Below are 22,886 nucleotides of genomic sequence, written 5' to 3' on the forward strand. Positions count from 1 at the left end.
GAAATTAAGTCTTTGTTATAGATCTTAATCATACTGACCTATTAAGTGATTATGAAGTAAAAACAATACACTTAATAATTAAGATTTAAATGATTAAGATTCAGACCTCCATTAAGTGCAAAGAAATGAGGCCTAAGTCATCTTGGAAATTAACAAGTCGAAGCATATTGGACTTGGTAATTAGTGTTGGATATCTAATGAGTAATATATATTGAACTTATTAGATTGAGCATATGAGTAATGCGCTAATGTCTGATGGGTAGTCGAGCAGGGCTAAATATAAGATTACAAGATTTTCGTATTTTGAATATTCAAAATTTGAAGTTCCAAATCCGAAATCCAATCTATCCGAAAATCCAAATTAAATACTCATTCGGATTGGATTTCGGTTCCGATTTTGAGTTTATCCGAATAATGCACACACCCAATCCTCCTCGTCATTTTCATCATTATTATCTTCCATGTAGCTTTTTTTAGTAAAATTATTTGTTCTATCTGAGCAGGGACTGAGTATGTTATGGTATGAGGCCCGACGCCTAATATTTTTGGGGCGCTGGTGCTATTAGCTTTTGGTAAAGCTGACCGAGATATTTCTTTGAAAGCATTTCTTGTTGACCAACTTAGGAATAACATGGAGGAATCTGAGCTTGAGCACCTTTCATAAGCAAATCCAAAAGCTAGTTGTATAGTTTCCTGCTGCACGTATACTATTACGGAAATTTTTAAGTGAACCACTTTATGAAGAGGACCACGAAAAAATAAGGATAGAAATACGACGAAGACTTAGCTGGAAATGCAACTAGATTTTAGGTATATTTTTGGCTGCATTCCTCTCAAATCAAGAGTGAGAGTGACTTACAAAGATATATACATTTGCAATGGTGGAGGTTGTTATATTCTTGTTGGGCTTCCCATTTTATGAACGCAAGGAACCATCAGTGAACTCCTTTCGTTATGTCTTTAAGATTCTTAAAGCGGCAATATCAAAGATGCATCTGAATTACCAGTCTCTAATCATCAGTTGTTCAAGAATGACACTACCGATACTTAGATTCTTCCTCGCATTGCATTCCTCAGGTACATTATAATGTAATACGTACCTAAACATAACTCCCCATTGACTAGTTGGTACAGATATAATAGTACATCCTTAATTTTTGTATAATCATATGATATCCGACATCTATTGACTCAAACGTATGTGAATCATAGTCTTATAGCATATAATTTTTTTGTGTGTTGATGGTTAGACAAGGTAGCCATACTGGAGGCGTCGCCCCCTTTACGTTCAGAATCAATCGAGCAAGAAAACGTGGTGGGCAGATGGCTTTTTTAGTTGGCCAAAGTGAGGGATGTGAAACACTTGTTAAAGATGCTCCCGTTATGGTCAATATTTCTTGTTTATTGTCTTGTAGGGGCTAAGGGAGAACCTTCTTTTCTGAACAAGCTAAATACATGGATGACTGTAGCGGAAATTGCTCACTAATAGTTTTTGTCATTGTCATGACATTCACACGTTTCACTGTATCCAGGATATGTCTGTTGCACCACAATAAAAGTCATGTGCGGCGTTCTTTGCTCAGCAGAATTAGCCTTGGAATGTTTTGTTTCGTAATATGCTGTGTAACTGCTTGGAGGGTTGAAGTTCACAAGCTTCATCATGTGGGGATATACCCCATTACTATTTTCTTGCTAACTCCTCAATTCATCTTGATTGAGGTTATGGAGGGATTGACTGCCACAAGACTCCCAAGATTTTTTTGAATCTCAGGTTTCTGAGTCAATGAATCAGTATGGACCACAATTAAACGAACTCGTCTTAGGCATTTGCCAATTCTTGAATGTCATATGCATCATCATTTTCAGATCCTTATTTAAGGAAGACATAGATAAGGGTCGTTTAGATAAGTATTATGCAATGTTAATAGTTTCTACCTTTCTCAATTTTTGCTTATGCTGTTTGCTGATCAGGAATTGGTATGATAATCATGAGCCGTATGATACCGAAGTGTTGGAGGACATTGCTTAAGAATTATGGGAGAGCATATTAAAGAAGTGATGATAAATTACTTTAAGAATATGTTCTCCCATAATTCTTGAGCAATGTCCTCCAACACTTCGGTATCATGAGGCTCATGATTATCATACCAGTTCCTGATCAACAAGCAACATAAGCAAAAATTGAGGGAAGTAGGAACTATAAACATTGCATAATACTTGTCTAAACATCCCTTATCTACGTCTTCCTTAAACAAGGATCCGAAAATGAGGATGCATATGACATTCAAGAATTGACCAATGCCTAAGACGAGTTCTTGTTAAATTGTGGTCCATACTGATTCATTGACTCAGAAACCTGAGATTCAAAGAAACCTTGGAGTCTTGTGGCAGCCAATCCCTCCATAACCTCAATCAAGATGAATTGAGGAGTTAGCAAGAAAATAGTAATGGGGTATATCCCCACATGATGAAGCTTGTGAACTTCAACCCTCCAAGCAGTTACACAACATATTACGGAACAAAACATTCCAAGGCTAATTCTGTTGAGCAAAGGACGCCGCACATGACTTTTATTGTGGTGCAACAGACATATCCTGGATACAGTGAAACGTGTGAATGTCATGACAATGACAAAAACTATTAGTGAGTAATTTCCGAGACAGTCATCCATGTATTTAGCTTGTTCAAAAAAGAAGGTTCTCCGTGTAGCCCCTACAAGATTGTAAACAAGAAATGTTGACCACAACGGGAGCATTAACAAGTGTTTCACTTCCCTCACTTTTGCTACCTCAAAAAGCCATCTGCCCACCTTGCTTTCTTGCTCGGTTGATTCTGAACGGGAAGGGGGCGGCACCTCCAATATGGCTGCCTTGTCCAACCATCTGCATAAAAAAATATGTTATAAGATGGATGATTCACATACGTTTGAGTCAGTGCATGTCAGATATCATATGATTATACAAAAATTAAGGACGTACTACTGTATCTGTACCAACTAGTCAATGGGGAGTTGAGTTTAGGTACGTATTACATTATAATGTACCTAAGGAATGCAATGCGAGGAAGAATCTATGTATCGGTAGTGTCATTCTTGAACAACTGATGATTAGAGACTGGGTAATTCAAATGCCTCTTTGATATTGCCGCTTTAACAATCTTAAAGACATAACGAAGGGAGCTCCCTGATAGTTCCTTGCGTTCACAAAATGGGAAGCCTAACAAGACTATTGCAATCCTCCCACCATTACAAATGTACATATCTTTGTAAGCCACTTCCACTCTTAATTTGAGAGGAATGCAGCGAAAAATATGCCTATAATCCAGCTGCATCTTCAACTAAGTCTTCGTAGTATTTCTATCCTTATTTTTTTGTGATCCTCTTCACGAAGTGGTTCACTTAAAGATTTCCGTAATAGTATACGTGCAACTTAGGAAACTATCCAGTTGGCTTTTGGATTTGCTTCTGAAAGGTGTTCGAGCTTAGATTCCTCCATGTTCTTCCGAAGTTGGTCAAATGTATTTGATACTGGGACTTCCATTGTTAAACTTTTTCTTAAAATGGAGAGCTGCAATTGCTGTTTATAAATGTATCCTGCCTCATCAAGGTTCACACACCTGGTAAGTTTTGATTTTTATTCTCTTTTCTCCTGTGAACATGCCTAAGTATTCACTTAAAAAAAACATTTTGTCAATTTGATCTTGGTGTGTTTTAAGTATTGATTGCATCAAAATGCTTGACAGATTTTATTCTTAAACATTTTTCATCTGCATGTGTTTGTGCTACATCAAGAAATTGAAAGAGAAAAGTAGGCGCAACTTTGTTGTACTAATTTGTCGCATATCTATTTTGATTTGCACATGCATGTGCATGATTCTGTATATTTGATGAATACAAATATGATATTTAGGATAAAATATTTATTTTCTGTTGCACACTAATTCACGGTATGCACCCAACGTGTTTGATGATATGACTGCAACAATTTCATAGTAATTTTATTTTCTCTTTGACAAGTAGACAAGGGGGTTTACCTGTATCTTATTCATGCATGTTTCATGATCAATGCAACTGATACGAAAAAATTATCTTTGGATATGATTAACCAATTCCTAATCTAAAGTTCTGTCCAAAGATCTTTAGTGTGTTTCATCTGGTGCTTGGATGATGATTTAATGTAGGTATTGACTTTTTGGAGCTTCAAGCTTCTGAAATTGCAGCGGCAATGGCTTTGTCTGCCTCGGCCTTTCAAGAAAAAAGCAGGCAAAAGACATTGAAAAGCTAATACAGTTGCCTTACTTTCTTTTATGTTAGAAGAGACACTTGACAAGCTTGAGCAGCCTCTTTCATCAACGCGCCTGCTTGGCAGCCATGTGTTCTGCCCTCGCTCTGTCCTATGAAATATCCAACCTTTTCTAGACTTACCTATCCTTCCACTCTTCTCCGAAGCTTAGTAGGATAACTAGGGCAACAATCGTTTGGATTTCGGCCCGCCAATTTCATACGACGCCATATGTAGCTGTAGCCGTTTTCTCTTTTGGGCCCTAGCAGTGAACTGAAACGTCACTTTTCTTAGGCGAACTTGCTTCTCTCCATCTCTTTTCTCCGGTGAAATCTATTGCTAGGTACCCTTCTTTCTCTCTGACTTTGTTCCTCTTGATTTCTACCCTTACACTTCAAAATTCATCCTTATGCTAAAAGCCCTAATTTCTTTTATTCCCTTATTATGATTTTGGGTAAAAATGCGTATTGTAGTTGTGTTGCTATACTTTTTCTTTTTCTAGTTGTTTGAATGGCCTTAGTATGCAATTGGTAAATTAGAAAAACTGTGTGATTATGTAATCATTAGGAGGTCAGAAAAAATAAGTGTAACAAGGATGATTTTTTTGGTAATCACAAGTTAGGTATTGCTGCAATTTATGTGTTACTGTTTTGATATGCTTTACCTAATTTTTTATTTGGCAAATCTATATGCTTTACCTAATTACTTTGGGCAAAGTTCCGCTTATTTGATTTAAGTAAAGGGCGATCTCTGCCTATTCTACAGAAAGATAGTTAGGCTGCATATATGTCGTCGCTTAACAATTCAAATGTGACCATTCAGTTGTATGTAAGTCTTAGCTTTGTACCATAGCGGCCTAAATTTGTATTTCTAATTGCTACTCTCTTTCTGTGATAATAGTGTGGTTGATTTTAGTTGTTCCGTGGTTAAGAGTGGTAACTCCAATTGAAAAAGGCCTAAATTTGTAGTTCTTATTCCTACTCGCTTTTTCTGATAATAGTTTAGCCAAGATTGGTGGTCTGCTGTTAGTATCATACCAGTGTCTCTGTTATTTTCAATTCAATATTCAGATAATTATTTATGATACGTCAAATGTGAACAGGGCCGCTGCATAATGCCTGATTAAATTTCTTCAAAAAGGTTATACCCCTTAACTGGTGTCTTTTGGACTAAATAAGAACAAGTTCTGCATTTCGTCTTCCTTTTCTTTTTTGTTTCCGTCCTCTCTTCCCCTGTTATACTTTATACCCCATTTTTGCTGTATACTTTTTTTAACATTTTGTTGTCTGTGTAATTCTAAACATGCTGAATGTCACATGCTTCAACACACCAGGCAAACTGCTTCAACAGCTTGTGCAGCAAGGCTCTTCTTACTCATGTAGCCATTCCGTACCCAGGTTACACTATATTTAGCATGTAAGTTTTTTTATACTTAGCTCAATATCTTCTGTACTATTCACATAGAAGTTGATCACTTGAGAGGAACTTTTATCCAAGCTAATAACTGCTGATACTTTTGCAAAAAGAGATCCACATTTTCAACACCTTTACGCTTCTGCTGTTATCTATACTTTAAAAAGTGGATATCAAATGTTTTTTAATCCACAATTAAACTTCTGTGATCAACTGTTCATCCATTTGAAATTATTCATGTCCCGGACACGGGAATAACCAAACATCTTCTCTCTTGTTTCTCCTCTTTTGATATGAATCTGGTTATTCTATTCCAAAGTTCTACAAACATCATAGATTATCTATCAGTTTTTTTTGGTTTGTTTGGGTCATTTTTGGGAGCTTCAGATGTCCACGTAGTATGATTGTTGTCACAATGCGATCCGTGCTTAAGCACTATGAGAGAAACATTTTTACCAGATGGATGACTTACTGACTTTATAAACCTTTCCAGTTTCATTGTTACCCTTATTTGAGGATATTGTCTATACTTGGTAAGTTTATCTAATTCTTTCGTTGTGTCCATTTCTTTGTTGCAGTTATACCAGTGTTTGAAAAAGCGATCGCTTCGTCGCTTTAAGCGCGAAGCGACCAGCCATCGCTTTTCCCAGCCTAAGGCGACTCGACCATGTGAAGCGTGCGCCTCAGTTGAAGAAGCGATGAAGCGATTGCTTCTGTTAAGAGGGGCCTTTTTTAAAAAATAAAAATTTTGGGTCTGTTTTTTTATTATACAAAACAGACCCCTAATACCAAAATTGACCATTTCTCTCTTCTTCGATCGACATTGCTGCTGCTAGAGTTTTAACTTCCTCCATCCAGTCCAGGTATTTTTTCTTTCTTCTTTCTTCTTCTTGTTCCCGTCCAGCGTCTGCTCTTTTTTTCTTTCTGTTTCCTTCTTCTTCTTCTCTTCTCTTTTTCACTTTTTCTTGTCCACTTGCAGACGCTGTTTTCTTTTTCCCCCCCTTTTATTCTTCTTAATTTTAATATGTATTTTAGTTTATAAAATTACATATTATATATATGTGTTATATTTTTCAGTTTATTTGATTTTTTAATGTGTATTTTAGTTTATAAAATTAATTATTTTATATATGTTATATTTTCAGTTTATTGGATTAATTTTATATGTATTTCAGTTTAGAAAATTAATTATTATATATATATATATTTGATTTTTTTAATGTGTATTTCAGTTTATAAATTAATTATTATATATTTCAGTTTAATACAAAATTTGCTCTAGCTTATCACCTACTGGACATGAAGCCCCAATAAGGAGATACCTATCTTTAACTGCTACTACTGCTTCTAGAAAATTAATTATTATATATATATATATATATATATATATATATGTATATCTTATATTTTAGTTTATTTGATTTTTTAATGTGTATTTCAGTTTATAAATTAATTGTTATATATATTATTACATATATTATATGTATTTGCGCTTCACTTCAATAAGCGTGCGTTTCGCTTTTGAAGCGAGGCGAGCCCCTGTCGCTTTTTTCTCTCAAAAACACTGAGTTATACATACTATAGCACAACAGCCTCCATATGAAAGACTAGGTACTTTTGGTACTCCTATTATTTGGTTTACGATACTTAGATAAGCTTCTTGTGAAACTACAATTGTTTTTTCTTAGCATAATAAGGTGCACAGAGTGTGCTTACAAAAATAAAATAAAAAAGTACAATGAGTGCTAATGCAGATGTCCAGGTTCTTGAAATCTTTTTACACCATTCCAGTTGGAAAAGTGAACATTTGATTTTTTGTTTGAAGTCAATATCATAAGCCTGCTTCAGTTTTGGAATTCTCATTTGGATCTTTCCATGGAAGAAAACATATCTGTCCATTGGATATGTGAGAACCTGTTTGGTAAACTCTGTATGGAGTAATACTTTTTCAGATCTTTGGCCCATCCTAGACATAAATTAATGGAGGAACTACTAATATTCTTTTTGTGGGTGTAAAGTTACATTTAGCAAGAAATGGGGGACTTTTTTTTGGTTTTTAGACCAACTAGTAGCTTCTTAAATGTTAAGTTTTTTGAAATGCTAAGAAGATATTTAGTAACACCTGGTTAGACAGGACTCCTTAACCTACTAAATTTAAAATAGAAATTCAGGCCCTTTGTGGCATTTTCCTTTATCATTGATGGAGGAAGAGTGTGTCTATACCATTTAAGTTCTAAGTGGCAGGTAATCTTCTTTAGATAACCCGATGCACCAACCAAGATCATCTTGCCAAATTTCATGTAGTTACAGAGGTAATTTTGTACAATAATGGTCGTGTAAACCTTATTTCAATGATAACAAAGTAACTTAGGCAAAAAGATCATCTTGCAAAAATGCTCATGAAGCATTTCTAGCAATAACTGGATGGTACTTTAGCATTGATCATAACATCCTACACATTACATAATGTCGTTGGTGTTGTAAACATTATTTGATTAGCTGCTGTTTCTGAACAGGCGAACCTAAAAACATTGCATTTTTAAGTAGGCTTCAGATTCCTGGTTTTCTCAGTTATTTTACTGTTTTGCAGTTTTCCCACTCTTAGTTGAAATGGTTTGTAGGGACAATGGCCCCTGTGATGAGATTTACAGCTTAATCTGGAGTCAAGATTTTTCGTGATGCGAGTAGTGTCATATGACAGTCTGGTAATGGATAGTTCAGAAATAGAAACCCACCCATCTCACATATTGCCATTGTCGAGGAATCTAAGGCACACTTCACCTTCAACCGAAATTACAGCGAGTGAGGGATTGTTTGGAGAATGTTGGTCACCTTCTAAGTGCTGAAGTTGACGGAATTCAATCTTTGTCACATGCTTAGTTATATGTAGACCATTCAGGAAGATATATTTCTCAATGAAAAGAGTATTTTTTCGACTACGTGACTGTAATTACATATATATTCAGAACTGTTGTTTACTATACTTACAGCTGGAAGTTTGGTGACTGATTTTCAGGAGAAGATCTGATTGCACCCTGCCACTGTAAAGGAACCCAAAAAAAATCCATAGTTCATGTCTTGGTAACTGGAGATCAGCTAACGTGAATTGCTTTAGTACTAACAGAGTTACTCTCAAAAAGAACAATTTACTGTCAAGACCTAAAATGAAAAAACCTATACCCTCAATGATACCCTTACATTGACAAAGTAATATAATTTATCTATATCTATCTATACTATATTAAAAGCACGAAGGCCCTTAGCGAAATCTAGTTCGCCTTGTACCCTTAAAATGTGATTTTATATTGAACAAGATCGTCATTTAAATTATCTCCTAATATTTAGAAGTTTTAAATTGAATAAAATTTTACTTATTAAAGGTTTCCTTATTTAAAGGGTTACATATAAGTCTAAAATTTAGGATATCAAACCAATTAAAATTTGACCTTGTATGGATCAAACAATTCATTTATAATAATTTGTTTTAACTTTTTTAGACCTACAAATAAGGAACGTGCATTTATAAATAAGGCATGTTAAGATTCCATTCAATCTACGGTTTCCTTTCAAATCAAATATTTAAACTATTCTATATACATCAAATTTATATAATTATTTTCTTAAAAAAAAACTTTACCATTAAAGTATATTCCTTATTTTGACTATCTATAAAGTTAATCCATTATACAGATTTGGACGAGAAGTAAATGAATAAAAAAAAGTAATTTAAAGACAAATATCTCCTTTATTGACAATTGACAATAAACAACATTTACTCTTAGAGGAATAATTCGCAATTACATATTATATTTTACCATCGTGTGATTCTAATAAGCTATTAATAACTTGACAAACAATTCAATATGCTAATTCACTTCTAAAAAGAACATTAATGAATATTCACAATTTTGTCCTCACTAATACTAACTAATAAATAATAACTTTCATAAACCACAAAAAAATTGTCAAACGAAATAACATAAAAAAATGAAATTTGAATTAAAATATAAATAATCAAATACTGAAAACCTGACAAAAATTAGAACTTTGGATGAAAGGTTTTATCACATTCACTTCCGCGACGCGATATTATATTCTCAAATTTTGAAATGCGACTAATAAAGAAAGTTTTTTACTGCTTAAAGGATTATTAATGAATTTTTGATGATCTACTTACAAATCTAATTACAGACAATTGCAAAAGAACTTCGGGACGAGCTTATGCGCCAGGCGTTGGGCGCATACTAGGCGTACGCATTAAGGTGGAAGGATCAAGATTTATTATTTTTAGAAACTTATATTTTTATGATTTTCATAAAAATATATTATTTAATTATATTTATGCGTTCGTTTAAAATGTTCTATAATCATTGACATGGGTACACGCGCAAAGCGCGTATCATAAAACTAGTATATTACAAAAAAGTACAACATTGTTCACGTTGGGTCCGGCAAAGCCCGGGCTAACAATACTAGTGTGTGTGTGTATATATATATATATATTGGGGGGGGGGGAGGAGGAAATTAATTTTTTTTTTACCAATTGACACAAGATGCACGAGATATCCACGTACGGCGTACACAAAAGCTAGTTTTATTAAATATATTTGAGACCATTTATTAAGGTTTTACTTCATGCCACTAATTCCATTGCCGCCCTGGTTACACTGTCATCTTCATTAATTAACTTGTACTGTTAAAATAGGGAACACAAAGTTGGAGAGAAGAGGAGGCATTGGTGATTAAATGAGTGAGGATGTATGTTAATTAACCAGGATAAAGTGTTAAATGTCTATGTACAATCTTTCACGCAACTTTCACCAGAATTTTTTTCTTCTTAAGTAGATACTAAATCAAGTACTAAATAGTTGTTCGTATCTAGGAGTTAATGCATCTAATTTCCAATGCAGAATGTAGAGCAAGAAACACGCCGCGAACACAAACCAAGTATACACACACAGCTGGAAAACAATCATAGCACAGCTCAACGATGCATCAACGAGCAAAAAGTTTAGGACTCCAAAATCGGTGGTTGGATGAACCATCGCCACATTACCAATCCAAGCCGCCACCCAGAATAATTAGGTGACAGTCTGAGCAGTAGAAGTGAATCTGAAGCTAAACGGAAAAGTAATAGACCGCATCGATCCCATGACAAATTCCATAAGCTTCTTCCTCTCATAGATTCGCACTATTAAAGCTGGCAATATGCCCATATCAACTTGCTCCTTCAATATTGTACAAGCAAGCAAAAAGCTTGGAGGGACGAGTAGATACAATAAATGTATCAGGATATCAGAATAATATGTTTGAGAAGGAACAACCAGATTATTGAAAAATCACACTACAAAACCCCCCATGAAAAGCAATAATCAAAATACATCTGAATGGAAGGTGAAGTTAGAGTCCTATAAGCCAATACGTGGTAAAAGAAACATCAAAGAAAATAAATGCAAAGATGTAGTATACGAAATCAACTAAGTATATTAATTGAGTAATGTGGTTGTCTACAGCAAAATGATTTGATGGTCCTGACGATAAAAGATAAAATGGTACGGACACAACCAGTACCGTTCGGGATGCCGACTGGCATGGCCTCTCTAAGACATACATGTTGGATTTGATGCAAATGGCACATAAGCATAGGAAAAACTGTTTTTATGATAGGATGTCCTCTTTTTGTTAAGTTACATGTTGCTAATACTTAGCAGGTTTTGTAAGTTTTTGTAACCTTTTTATAGAGAAAATTCACATAAGGAGGTAAACTAGTATAGTTGATCCATCTCTTTGTTGTAACTGATTTTTGGATGAATGAAAGGAATGCGCCACCTATGGCGTAACTTTATTTATAAAAAAAATACTAAGCTGACTATTTTCTAATACTGGACGAAGAAGAAATGCATATGTGAAGGAGGTAAAAGTAGGCAGAGATAAGCAATAAGATGTTACGTTTATGAGGCTAACAGATACTGCATGGTGGCGATGTAAGCGTGCAGAGAATACTATCAAAAGCTCATATGTAAATCGACTACACAGTGCATTAACAAAGTTCGAGACAAAGAAAACGATGATGGAGACATGGTAACTTATTCTAAACCCTAAGTATGTAATAGGGAATGTCGATCTACGGGCTAGAAGAAATTCTTTTGGATGAATATTTCATGAGTATATGATTACAAATGTTCCAAATGGACTCTGGAAACATGAACAATGATTTAAAAGGTGTCTGCAAACATGAACAATGATTTCAAAGGTGCCTGGATTATAAGAGATATAGTATGCTATATATAGGATATGAGTTGTGTATACTTCAACGGTCATGTAGAGAATTAATATTACCAATTACAGTACTTGGCTTTCCTGGGGTTACCTCACCAAATAGAACGAGATGAACGAGAAGTAGTAATTGACGAGAAACAAACATTGTGGGAAAATAATAAGTATATGATTAATTAGTTATTGTTTTTATGTTTAGTTTTATTGTTTGGTCTATATCTATATATCTGTTTACTAGTTAGTATAACTTTGGCACTATAAACTCGGATATCCAAATTGTAAGAAGTTATTTATTTTTAACGCATGCTAGGTTAAATTTTACACCACAAATATATATAACTTTTAACTCATAAAATAAATATGATTTTAACTAATGTATATTCATCTATTTACTTGGTGTAAAAGCTATCTCTATTGACTTTTATGTTCAGTCAGTATCACATGATTTTCCCATAGTACACATTGAAACTAACCTCCAAATTAAACATGGGATATAATCTGTAAAATATATTAATAATGTAAAAAAAGATTAACATTGTCGCTGATATATTTCGTTTAACATCTATTAGTGGAAAGACTTAAAGAAAAAAAAAAGCAAATGAAAATCATTGGAGTGTTGCGTGAAAGATTCAAGATATCAATTCAACGATAAAAACCGAAAACTTATCCTCATTTGATGTTTACATCAAGCTAATTGATGCATGATATATAATTGTTTATAGACTTTGCAACTTAACTATGGTTATATCTTAGTTAATGAGTTTCCTGATTAATCATATCTTTGACGTGTAGTAACCATATAGTTTTTTCTCCACTCGTATTCCTTGAACCAGGGGCGGCTCGACATAATACGAGGCCTAAGGCGAATATAAAAAATAAGGCCTTAAATATTTTAATTTTTTTATTCTTATAATTTATTGAAATTTAAAGAAGTTATACTCAGTTTTAATTATTGTCAATGTCTAATCAATTTGTTTAATCTCTCTTGTGTTATCATATCGAATTTTATTGATTTAGTTTTGAAAAACTTTTTCAACCGAGACAATTGATATAGAAATTGTATTGGTCAAAATTTGACCGTCACGACCAGGTTACCCACGACCCCTTTTTAGCAATCGGGTAGTGGAAGTCAATAGGGTCCACTTCATTTCTCCTCCAAGATATCCGACACATCGAAAAGAGCAATGCCTAGAGTCACGACCAGAACGCACCACTGACCCAAGCGTACCAAATCACGGTAGGGATCAAGAGGTTTCAACTATATATACATCCCAGGAAGGCTTTCAAAAGGAGGGGGGGCTTCTCCAGAGTTATCTAGAAAAATAGAGCTAAGAGCTCTATTCTGGGATTCAAAGAAAAAGCAATTATAGCTCTCTCTCCTTTGAAACTGAGGTGGAATGCAATATTGAATCTTAATGAAATTGACGATGTCTTGTTCATCTCCGATATATTCATCATTACGAAGTTGCTCGGTCTGGAATCAATTAAGTTTGACTATGATTTATCCCTTCATCTTTGATTGATTTGTTCAAAAAGGTTTTAATATCTTCTGAGTCAAACAATTTGGCGCCATCTGTGGGGATTTCCTAGTGAAAACTCCTAGTTTTTCCCAGATCAAAGCTGTGAAACACGATCATTCACCGAAAGAAGCACGAAGGAAGAATCTAACTCACGCGAGACTGAATACAACGCGTTAAGAGAAGGAAAACCGAGTGAGTCCACCGAACCCGGAACTCCTCGCACCATCAACTGAAAATCTTCTAAATTAGACAAACGATGCTCCGGAACTAGCTCTCCCTCACCGAACCACCGGACGGGAGCGAAGAAAACCTCACAATCACCTCCTACCTTCCGCTAGGGCAAGCACATAAGGCCCTCGCGAACGAACACAAGGGCATCTAGATGAAAAAAAAGTACTTCGATACAACCAAAACCCTCCCAATCGGCAGCATCTTCTAGATGAACGACAGGAGTCAGGCAAGAAAGCTATAATGCACATAAAACGCAAGCCTATATGAAATGCCAACGCCTCATGTCCACCAACGTTGCACCATTCGATGCAAGCAATACCAAACAAACTGGGATTCCAATGGAGGATGCCCAACTCTCGAGAAACTGGGACTGACGACGGGTTGTTATTTCGATAAGTTCGAAATAACACCCTTTAAGGCCAAGGGCCTTCGCCATCAGAAAAAGAAAGGTTCGATCTCGCTCGAACTACGACGGGCTGTTATTTCGATAAGTTCGAAATACACCTTTTAAGGCCAAGGGTCTTTGCCATCAGAGAAAAAGAAAGGTTCGACCTCGCTCGAACTACGACAGGCTGTTATTTTGATAAGTTCGAAATAACACCCTTTAAGGCCAAGGGCCTTCGCCATCAGAAAAAGAAAGGTTCGACCTCGATTGAACAACGACGGGTTGTTATTTTGGTAAGTTCGAAATAACACCCTTTAAGGCCAAGGGCCTTCGCCATCAGAAAAAGAAAGGCTCGACCTCGATCGAACTTTAAGGCCAAGGGCCTTCGCCATCAGAAAAAGAAAGGTTCGACATCGATCGAACAACGACGGGTTATTATTTTGGTAAGTTCGAAATAGCACCCTTTAAGGCGAAGGGCCTTCGCCATCAGAAAAATAAAAGTTTGACCTCGATCGAACGACGACAATTGCTATTTTGATAAGTTCGAAATAACACCCTTTAAGGCAAAGGGCCTTCGCCATCAGAAAAAGAAAGGTTTGACCATGATTGAATGACGACGGTTGTTATTTGATAAGTTCGAAACAACACCCTTTAAGGCCAAGGGCCTTCGTCATCAAAGAAAAAGAAAGGTTCGACCTTGCTTGAACTACGGCAGACTGTTATTTCGATAAGTTCGAAATAACACCCTTTAAGTCCAAGGGCCTTCGCCATCAGAAAAAGAAAGGTTCGACCTCGATCGAACGACGACGGGCTGTAATTTCGATAAGTTCGAAATAACGCCCATTAAGGCCAAAGGCCTTCTCCATCAGAAAAAGAAAGGTTTGACCTCGCTCGAACTACGACGGGCTGTTATTCCGATAAGTTCGAAATAACCCCCTTTAAGGCCAAGGGATTTCGCCGTCAAAGAAAAACAAGAAAGGTTCGACCTCGCTCGAACTACGACATGCTGCTATTTCGATAAGTTCGAAATAACACCCTTTAAGGCCAAGGACCTTCGCCATCATAGAGAAAAATAAAGGTTCGACATTGCTCGAACTGTGATGGGCTGTTATTTTGATAAGTTTGAAATAACATCCTTTAAGGCCAGAGGCCTTCGCCATCAAAGAGAAAGAGAGGTTTGAACTCGCTTGAACCACGAAGGGATGTAATTTCGATAAGCTCAAAATAACACCTCTTTAAGTCTAAGTGCCTTCACCGAAAAGGAAAGAGTTCAACAACCACCGGAGGAAAAGAAAAACCGGGACTCGTCGGGCGAGCCCCTGTCTTGCACCACGACCACAAATAGTTATGTGATGACCCAAGAGGTCATCACTTGTTTTTAAAATGAATTATGAATTTTGAGGCTTTAAAAACCTCTTGTAGCATTACCTCAATATACGTGCGCAGTCCGGACGCGTAGCCAGAAAGCTTATATGTGAAAATCTGTGAAAAATGATAAGTTTTGACTATAAAATGAATTAATTTGACTTCGGTCAACGTTTTGGGTAAACGGACCCAGACCCATAATTTGACGATCCCGAAGGGTTCGTAGGAAAATATGGGACTTGGACATATGCCCGGAATCGAATTCCGAGGTCCCAAGCCCGAGAAATGAATTTTCAAAGAAAATTATTTTCTGAAATTGTTTAAAGGATTTGAAAATGAATTTTGATTAGAACATGTTGGTATCGGGCCCGTATTTTGGTTCCGGCGCCCGGTACAGGTCTTATATGTGATTTAAGATAATTCTGTGAAGTTTGGTAAGAAACGGATGTCATTTGACGTGATTCGGACCTTAAATGCAAAATTTGATGCTTTAAGAAGTTTTGAAATATTTCATTGATTTTGAGGTTTAATTCGTTGTTTAAGGGCTTATTTTGGCGATTTGATCACACGGATAAGTTTATATGTTGTTTTTGAGTTAGTACGTATGTTTGGTTTGGAGCCCCGAGGGCTCAGGTGAGTTTCGTAAAGTTTTGGAACTCATAAAAGTTGTAGGATTTTCAGTTCTGGTGTGCTGGTATTTTCTTCTTCGCGTTCACGAGAGGACCCTCGCGAACGCGATGAGTTATTCTTGCCGAAGGAAATTTCCTTCTACGTAAACGCGTGACCCAGGCCACGAACGCGAAGCTTTGGGGGGTCTTCCCTTCGCGAACGCGGGCCTGGTAACGCAAACGTGAAGGCTTTTGAGCCTGGGCAGGGGGAGGGATATTATACCCTATGCGAACGCAACCTCCTGGCTGCGAACGCGATGGCTCGAGGAGTTAATGCTCCACGAACGCAAACCCGCTTACGCGAACACGAAGGTCTCTCAGGCCTAGCTCATTTCGAACGCGGTGAGCCTATCGCGAACGCGATGAGCCTGTTGCGAACGCGAAGACCAAATTCGCCCAGTTATTTTAAGTTCCAAAACAGAATACATTACGGGATTTCCACCATTTTTTATAAACTTCATCTTCTCCACACCTCTTGGGCGATTTTTGAAGAGGAACTTCACCATATCTTCATAAGTATGTAATCCTAATCTCGTTTTCTTCCATTTTTTCAACACCCATTAGATTTCTAGGCCTAAAACATGATATTAAGTGTAGAAAATTAGGGATTTGGGTAGAGTTAGGGCTTTTTGATTATTTGGTTATTTGACCTCATTTTGGGGTCGGATTTCAAAACAAATTATATATTCAGGCTCGTGGGTGAATGGGTGATCGGGTTTTGGTCCGAACCTCGTGTTTTTACCAAGCGGGCCCGGGGTCAATTTTTGACTTTTTGGGAAGAATGATTAGAAAGCTATAATTAAGCATTGGAATTGGATTGTTTAGCATTTATTGATGTTATTAAGTCGATTATATCTAGATACAATTGATCTGGAGCCGAATTCGAAAGGAAAGGTGGTGTTTGAGGCTTGAGTTGGCCGTGGAAATTCGAGGTAAGTGTTTGGTCTAACCTTAGCTTGAGGGATTAGGAGTTGTGTCCTATTTGCTATTTGTTTCTTGTTGAGTAAGACGTATAGGCATGGTGACGAGTATCTATACGTTGGTGTCGAGCATGACCGTGAGTCTTATATTGTGATTTTCATGACTTCATTGTATTATTCAAGTCTTGGTGAGGATTTCCATTTGTTGTGTAAAGTTGTGGAAGGAATTGTGACCTATGAACATTGAGGAGCGTTGTCTCCAGTTGTATAACGAATTGTGAAAGTATAAGTGATAATTGAACCTCTATAGCATTGGCTCGAGTTGTGAAGTCTATTGTGAAGTAAAAGTGAGAAAGAGAAGAGATCATTATGTTGCTCCCTTGCCGGGCTATTGTTGAGTTGTGGTTCCCTTGTATTGTGTTCTTAATTGATATTACGGATGCTTAGGTTGATGACTCTTTGTGTTGGGTAAGGATTATGGTTATTCTCAGGGAACAAGTTTGGTTATAGCTGAGGTAGTTAGATGTTGGAACAAGTTTGGTTATAGCTGAGGTAGTTAGATGTTGGAACAAGTTTGGTTATAGCTGAGGTAGTTAGATGTTGTAGCAAGTTTGGTTATAGCTATTTCTCCCTTGCCGGGACGTAATTACTTATGCTGTCGAATCCCTTGCCGGGATAGTGTAGACCTTATTGATCCCTCGTCGGAACTCTTGTTATGATTGTTGTTGATTTTATATGTGGATCGGGTTGCACGCCGCAACAATGTTATATTGGATCGGGTTGCACGCCGCAGTAATATTATATGTGGATCGGGTTGCACGCCGCAACAATATTATATGTGGATCGGGTTGCACGATGCAACAATGTTATATTGGATCGGGTTTCATGCCGCAACAATATTATATGTGGATCGGGTTGTACACCGTAATAATATTATATGTGGGTCGGGTTGCACGCCTCAACAATGTTATATTGGATCGGGTTGCACGCCGCAACAATGTTATGGGTCATAGTGCGGGCTATCGCCGCTTACATATGGCCCAGGCCAACCAATAAAAAAAGAAGAGAAGAACAAAGAAAAGACGGAATGAACAAACGTCAGTCAACAAACGAAATAAAAATAAAAACAAAAGACAACATTTTTCATTCGGCGTCATCACCACCGTCATCATCACCATTGTCATCACTATCTCCACGAGGTTCATCATCATCACCATTCGCACCCCTATTAGCTTCGGGTGATGCCGCGTCGTATCCGCAGTTGAAGCGAGCCTCGCGACCTTTCGCTCGCGCTTCTTCATAAGCAGCCTCAACCACGGTGCCTGCTTCCCACAAACCCTTGTATATGTCCCGCTGGGTTTCGGCATAAACCCAGAGCTCATGCACTTGACGGGGAATGACAGCGGGAGACGATTCAACCTGAGCCTTTAGTCTCTCATTCTCCGCCTCCAAGCCCGCAACCCGATCCCCCAAAATCGAAGCTTCCTGTTCAATCGTGCTAATCCGCTTCTCGCCTCGCCTCCATAAGAGTATCTGTCGCTCTCTCCGACTCCTGTTCAGATTGGAGAACACAGATAGTGTCCTCCAGGGCCGCCCCCCTCGCCAAAGCCTCAGACCAGGCTCTCTCAATATTCTCCAAACCAACATCCTTGCTCTCAATCGTGGTCAACTTCCCTCTCCACTTTGCGCTCATCGCCTCGACCCAGACCAAGTTCTAGTCCATCTCCGACTGCATAGACCTCAACTTGCCCTGCAAATGCTCACACTCTGCAGCAATCCCCTTACCCAATTCAATCTCCTCGTCCTTGATGCGAAGTTTCTCCTCAAGTTCGCTCTTGCTACGGATCGTCTGCATCAATTCCTGATCCCTTTTCTCCAACTCGTCACCAAAATCCTGGTTGCGGGGATCCGTCCTCAACCGCTCGTGCATCTCGCGAAATTTGTCATAGTAGAGACGGTACTTCTCCAGCATATTCAAGAAGATCCTTTCCCGGACGTTGGCCCTACGAATGCTTTCCACTTCCACCATGTATGTCTGAAAATCATAAAGATGGGGTTGAGCTAATGCTTTCGAACAAGGGAAAAGATTAAATCGAGAACCAAAGGCAACGCACCCTCAAGCCCATGACGACCACCTTATCCCTCAGCTCGACATCAGGGGTATCCCGAAGGGACTCATTCTCAGCTTCTGAACATAAAAGGCTGAACTGCGGCGCCAGATCCTCCCCTTCCGCTAAGAGGTTAACGCCTAAAGGGATCTGAAGAATACGGGCCGAGCCCCCTGCATGAACCACCGAATGAGTGAGGCCCTCCTCGAACATCCTAACATCATCAGGATCCATGTCTGACTCGGACTCATACTCGTCAATCGCCACACCTTTTCCCCTTTCCGCTGCTGAAAGATGAGCACAACCCGCTGCAAAAGAGGAAGGCACGTCTGAAGTCACTACAGCGGCGCCCGAGGTCTGGTTCTCTGCCACGACAAGGCGTTGATCTCCACTAATAGCAAGAACATCCGATTGAGCCGTGACGGTGGCCGGGGTTTATAATCGCCGACCGCCGGCGCCAACTTCAACAATTTGCTCTGCCTCTATGGGAGACGCCGCAACAACACCTTCTCCTAAGCCCAGTCGGGGGAGAATCATCCAGGTGAATCACTGTCGGAGGCGCCATGTCAAACTCTACTCTCCGTCTCTTCGATGACCCTTCTTCCTCTCTAGTCGACGGTGACTAGTTCGTAGGACGGACGACATTGGTCGGGACCTCGTCCTGAGAAGCGGCCCTCGCTGGAGTAACCAAGGCCGCAGATTCAACTGAAGCAGCTCTCGACGAAGGGCGTATAGTGGGTACAACGACAAGACAAGCGGATGCGGCCGGTTGGCGTAAGGCTAGCTGAGGGGCCCTTACTTTCCGCACCCTCCCTAACAACGACGAACGATGCATAAGAGGCCAAACAGGAAAAAAAGGAAAGACAGTAGACAGGGGCATCATCTAACCTATAAGAGGCCTGCATCCAAACCTCTCGTGAAAAGTCGACCAGGTGCGAACTCCCACTGTGTGGGGAAGAATGGCCTCCACCCATTCACGAATCCCTTCGACAGGTGGCGGGGGAAATCTCTCAGCTGCAGAAAAATAGAGCATTTTAGCATTCACAGAAAATGGTCAAACATTTCATTAATTAAATACGCAAACTTACAGGCAAAGTTCCATCTCTTGGGGAATCCCGTCGGGTGCACCACAATATGCACGGTCCGCGCATAAAAATAATTTTCATAGAAAGGACGATTGATTCTGTCATCCATCTTCACCACCAGGCCCCTCGATCCTCGAGGATGCACGTGAATCATCGTACCTCGAATCAGTTGTGGAGAAAAAATGCTAAGCATATGGCCCAAAGTGACCTCACAACCGGCAAGTTCCGCATACTTAAGCAGCATAAGAAACAACTTGTACAAATAAGGTGAAAGCTGAGCAGGGTAACCTCATAGTGACGGCAAAAGTCTACCACCAACATGGGAAGAGGAAGTGTGTACCCTACAATAAAGGGGTAGGCGTAGAACACACAATGTCTGGGGCGGTCGAAGTGAACTCTGTCGCCCCCTCCGCCGGCCGCATCTCGACGAAATCGGGGATTCCCCACCATTCCCTCAAATCTACAATTCCCTCTCTCACAACGGAAGTGACAGGTTCCGACTCCACTCCACTGCCGAAACTGTAGTCAGTCGCGTCCCTCCCGTGGCGAGGTAGAATTTCATCTACCGAGGGAACCTCCTCATCCTCCGCCGCATCCACTTCTCTTGCGATCTGAACAGAACTCTCTGGCACCGGATTAACGATAGGGAGATTATCATGAGAAGAATCGCCAGCCATTTGTAGTAAGAAAACTCTCCAAGATGCGATACGAAGAAAATATGAAAGGTTTCAGTGAGCAAGAAGGTAAGCAAGAGTTCGAGGTATCAGAGAAAGTGATATCTTAAGAATTCTCTCAAACGAATGTTGAAGTGTATTAATCAAATAACAAGTTCCCCTATTTAATAAGAGACATAAATTCTCCAAGAACGAAACCCAAGAGTCGCCATTTGAATTTGATGGGGAACGAAACGTTTCAGTTTCCCAGGAATGTGTGTCATAATGGTGGCATACATGAACCAACGCTTCATTTACCAAACTAGCGTTTCGATTCCGAAACCATCGCAATGGTCCGCGAGTGCCAAAAGAACACCTCCACTCCGCCAAAAATTCCACAGAACGCGACTAAGGAATGCAAAATTGGGGGTCAGATTCCTCTCGACTACGCTGCAAACATGATCCGTCCGTTGAGCCCGACAAAGGACGACGCCGACGGACGGAGGGACTAACTATATTGGTCAAAATCTTACCGCCACGACCAGGTTACCCACAACCCCTTTTTAGCAATCGGGTAGTGGAAGTCAATAGGGTCCACTTCATTTCTCCTCCAAGATATCCGACACATCGAAAAGAGCAATGCCTTGAGTCACGACCAGAACGCACCACTGACCCAAGCGCACCAAATCACGGTAGGGATCAAGAGGTTTCGACTATATATACAGCCCAAGAAGGCTTTCAAAAGGAGGGGGGCTTCTCCAGGGTTATCTAGAAAAATAGAGCTAAGAGCTCATATTTGGGATTCAAAGAAAAAGCAATTGTAGCTCTCTCTCCTTTGAAACTGAGGTGAAATGCAATATTGAATCTTAATGAAATTGGCGATGTCTTGTTCACCTCCGATATATTCATCATTACGAAGTTTCTCGGTCTGGAATCAATTAAGTTTGACTATGATTTACCCCTTCATCTTTGATTGATTTGTTCAAAGAGGTTTTAATATCTTTTGAGTCAAACAATTTGGCGCCGTCTGTGGGGGTTTCCTAGTGAAAACTCCTAGTTTTTCCCAGATCAAAGCCGAGAAACACGATCATTCACCGAAAGAAGCACGAAGGAAGAATCTAACTCACGCGAGACATAAATACAACACGTTAAGAGAAGGAAAACCGAGTGAGTCCACTGAACCCGGAACTCCTCGCACCATCAGCTGCAAATCTTCTAAATTAGACAAACGGTACTCCGGAACCAGCTCTCCCTCACCGAACCACCGGACGGGAGCGAAGAAAACCTCACCATCACCTCCTACCCTCCGCTAGGGCAAGCACATAAGGCCCTCGCGAACGAACACAAGGGCATCTAGATGAAAAAAAAAGTACTTCGATACAGCCAAAACCCTCCCAATCGGCAGCATCTCCCAAATGAACGGCCGGAGTCAGGCAAGAAAGCTATAATGCACATACAACGCAAGCCTATATGAAATGCTGACGCCTCCTGTCCACCAACGTTGCACCCTCTGATGCAAGCAACACCAAACAAACTGGGATTCCAATGGAGGATGCCCAACTCTCGAGAAACTGGGACTGACGACGGGTTGTTATTTCTATAGTAACTATTACGTTTCAAGAGTCATTCAATGTTAAGGACGAATTCTAATAGTTACTTATCAAAGTAGCTTGAAAAATATCTACAAAGGCACCCAAAGAAATAAGAAAAAATATTCTAAACTAAAATTATAAGAAGATCGATTTAAGTTAGGACGAATTAAAGACAGAAAACAACTAGTAACTACAATTTAAGATATGTAAAACTTTTTAGCTATAACTATTTTAATCAAATGATTTAAAAATTATATCAATAGTGCATATATATATATATATATTGGGGCCCTAAGTATTTTGGGGTTTTGACACAGTTATCCAAAAAAACAAAATTATTTATCCTTGTCTACCCCTTTGTTTTCCTACCCATAAACTAATTACATTTCC

At 38.8% G+C, this 22,886-nt stretch overlaps 1 long non-coding RNA gene across 4 annotated transcripts; it reads left to right on the forward strand.

Moving 5' to 3' along the window:
- Positions 1-1,750: 1,750 nt before the first annotated feature.
- LOC138889122 (uncharacterized) lies at positions 1,751-8,676 on the forward strand. Of its 4 annotated transcripts, none has more exons than XR_011406685.1 (5): positions 1,751-3,618; positions 4,180-5,696; positions 6,272-6,556; positions 7,221-7,304; positions 8,284-8,676. It is a non-coding gene; the product is annotated as an uncharacterized lncRNA (long non-coding RNA). The 4 variants fall into 4 exon arrangements; XR_011406686.1 differs by having other exon boundaries at positions 8,315-8,676; XR_011406683.1 differs by lacking the exon at positions 7,221-7,304.
- Positions 8,677-22,886: the final 14,210 nt, after the last annotated feature.

This window comes from Nicotiana sylvestris, chromosome 4 (genome assembly GCF_000393655.2).
Source record: "Nicotiana sylvestris chromosome 4, ASM39365v2, whole genome shotgun sequence".
NCBI lineage: Eukaryota > Viridiplantae > Streptophyta > Magnoliopsida > Solanales > Solanaceae > Nicotiana > Nicotiana sylvestris.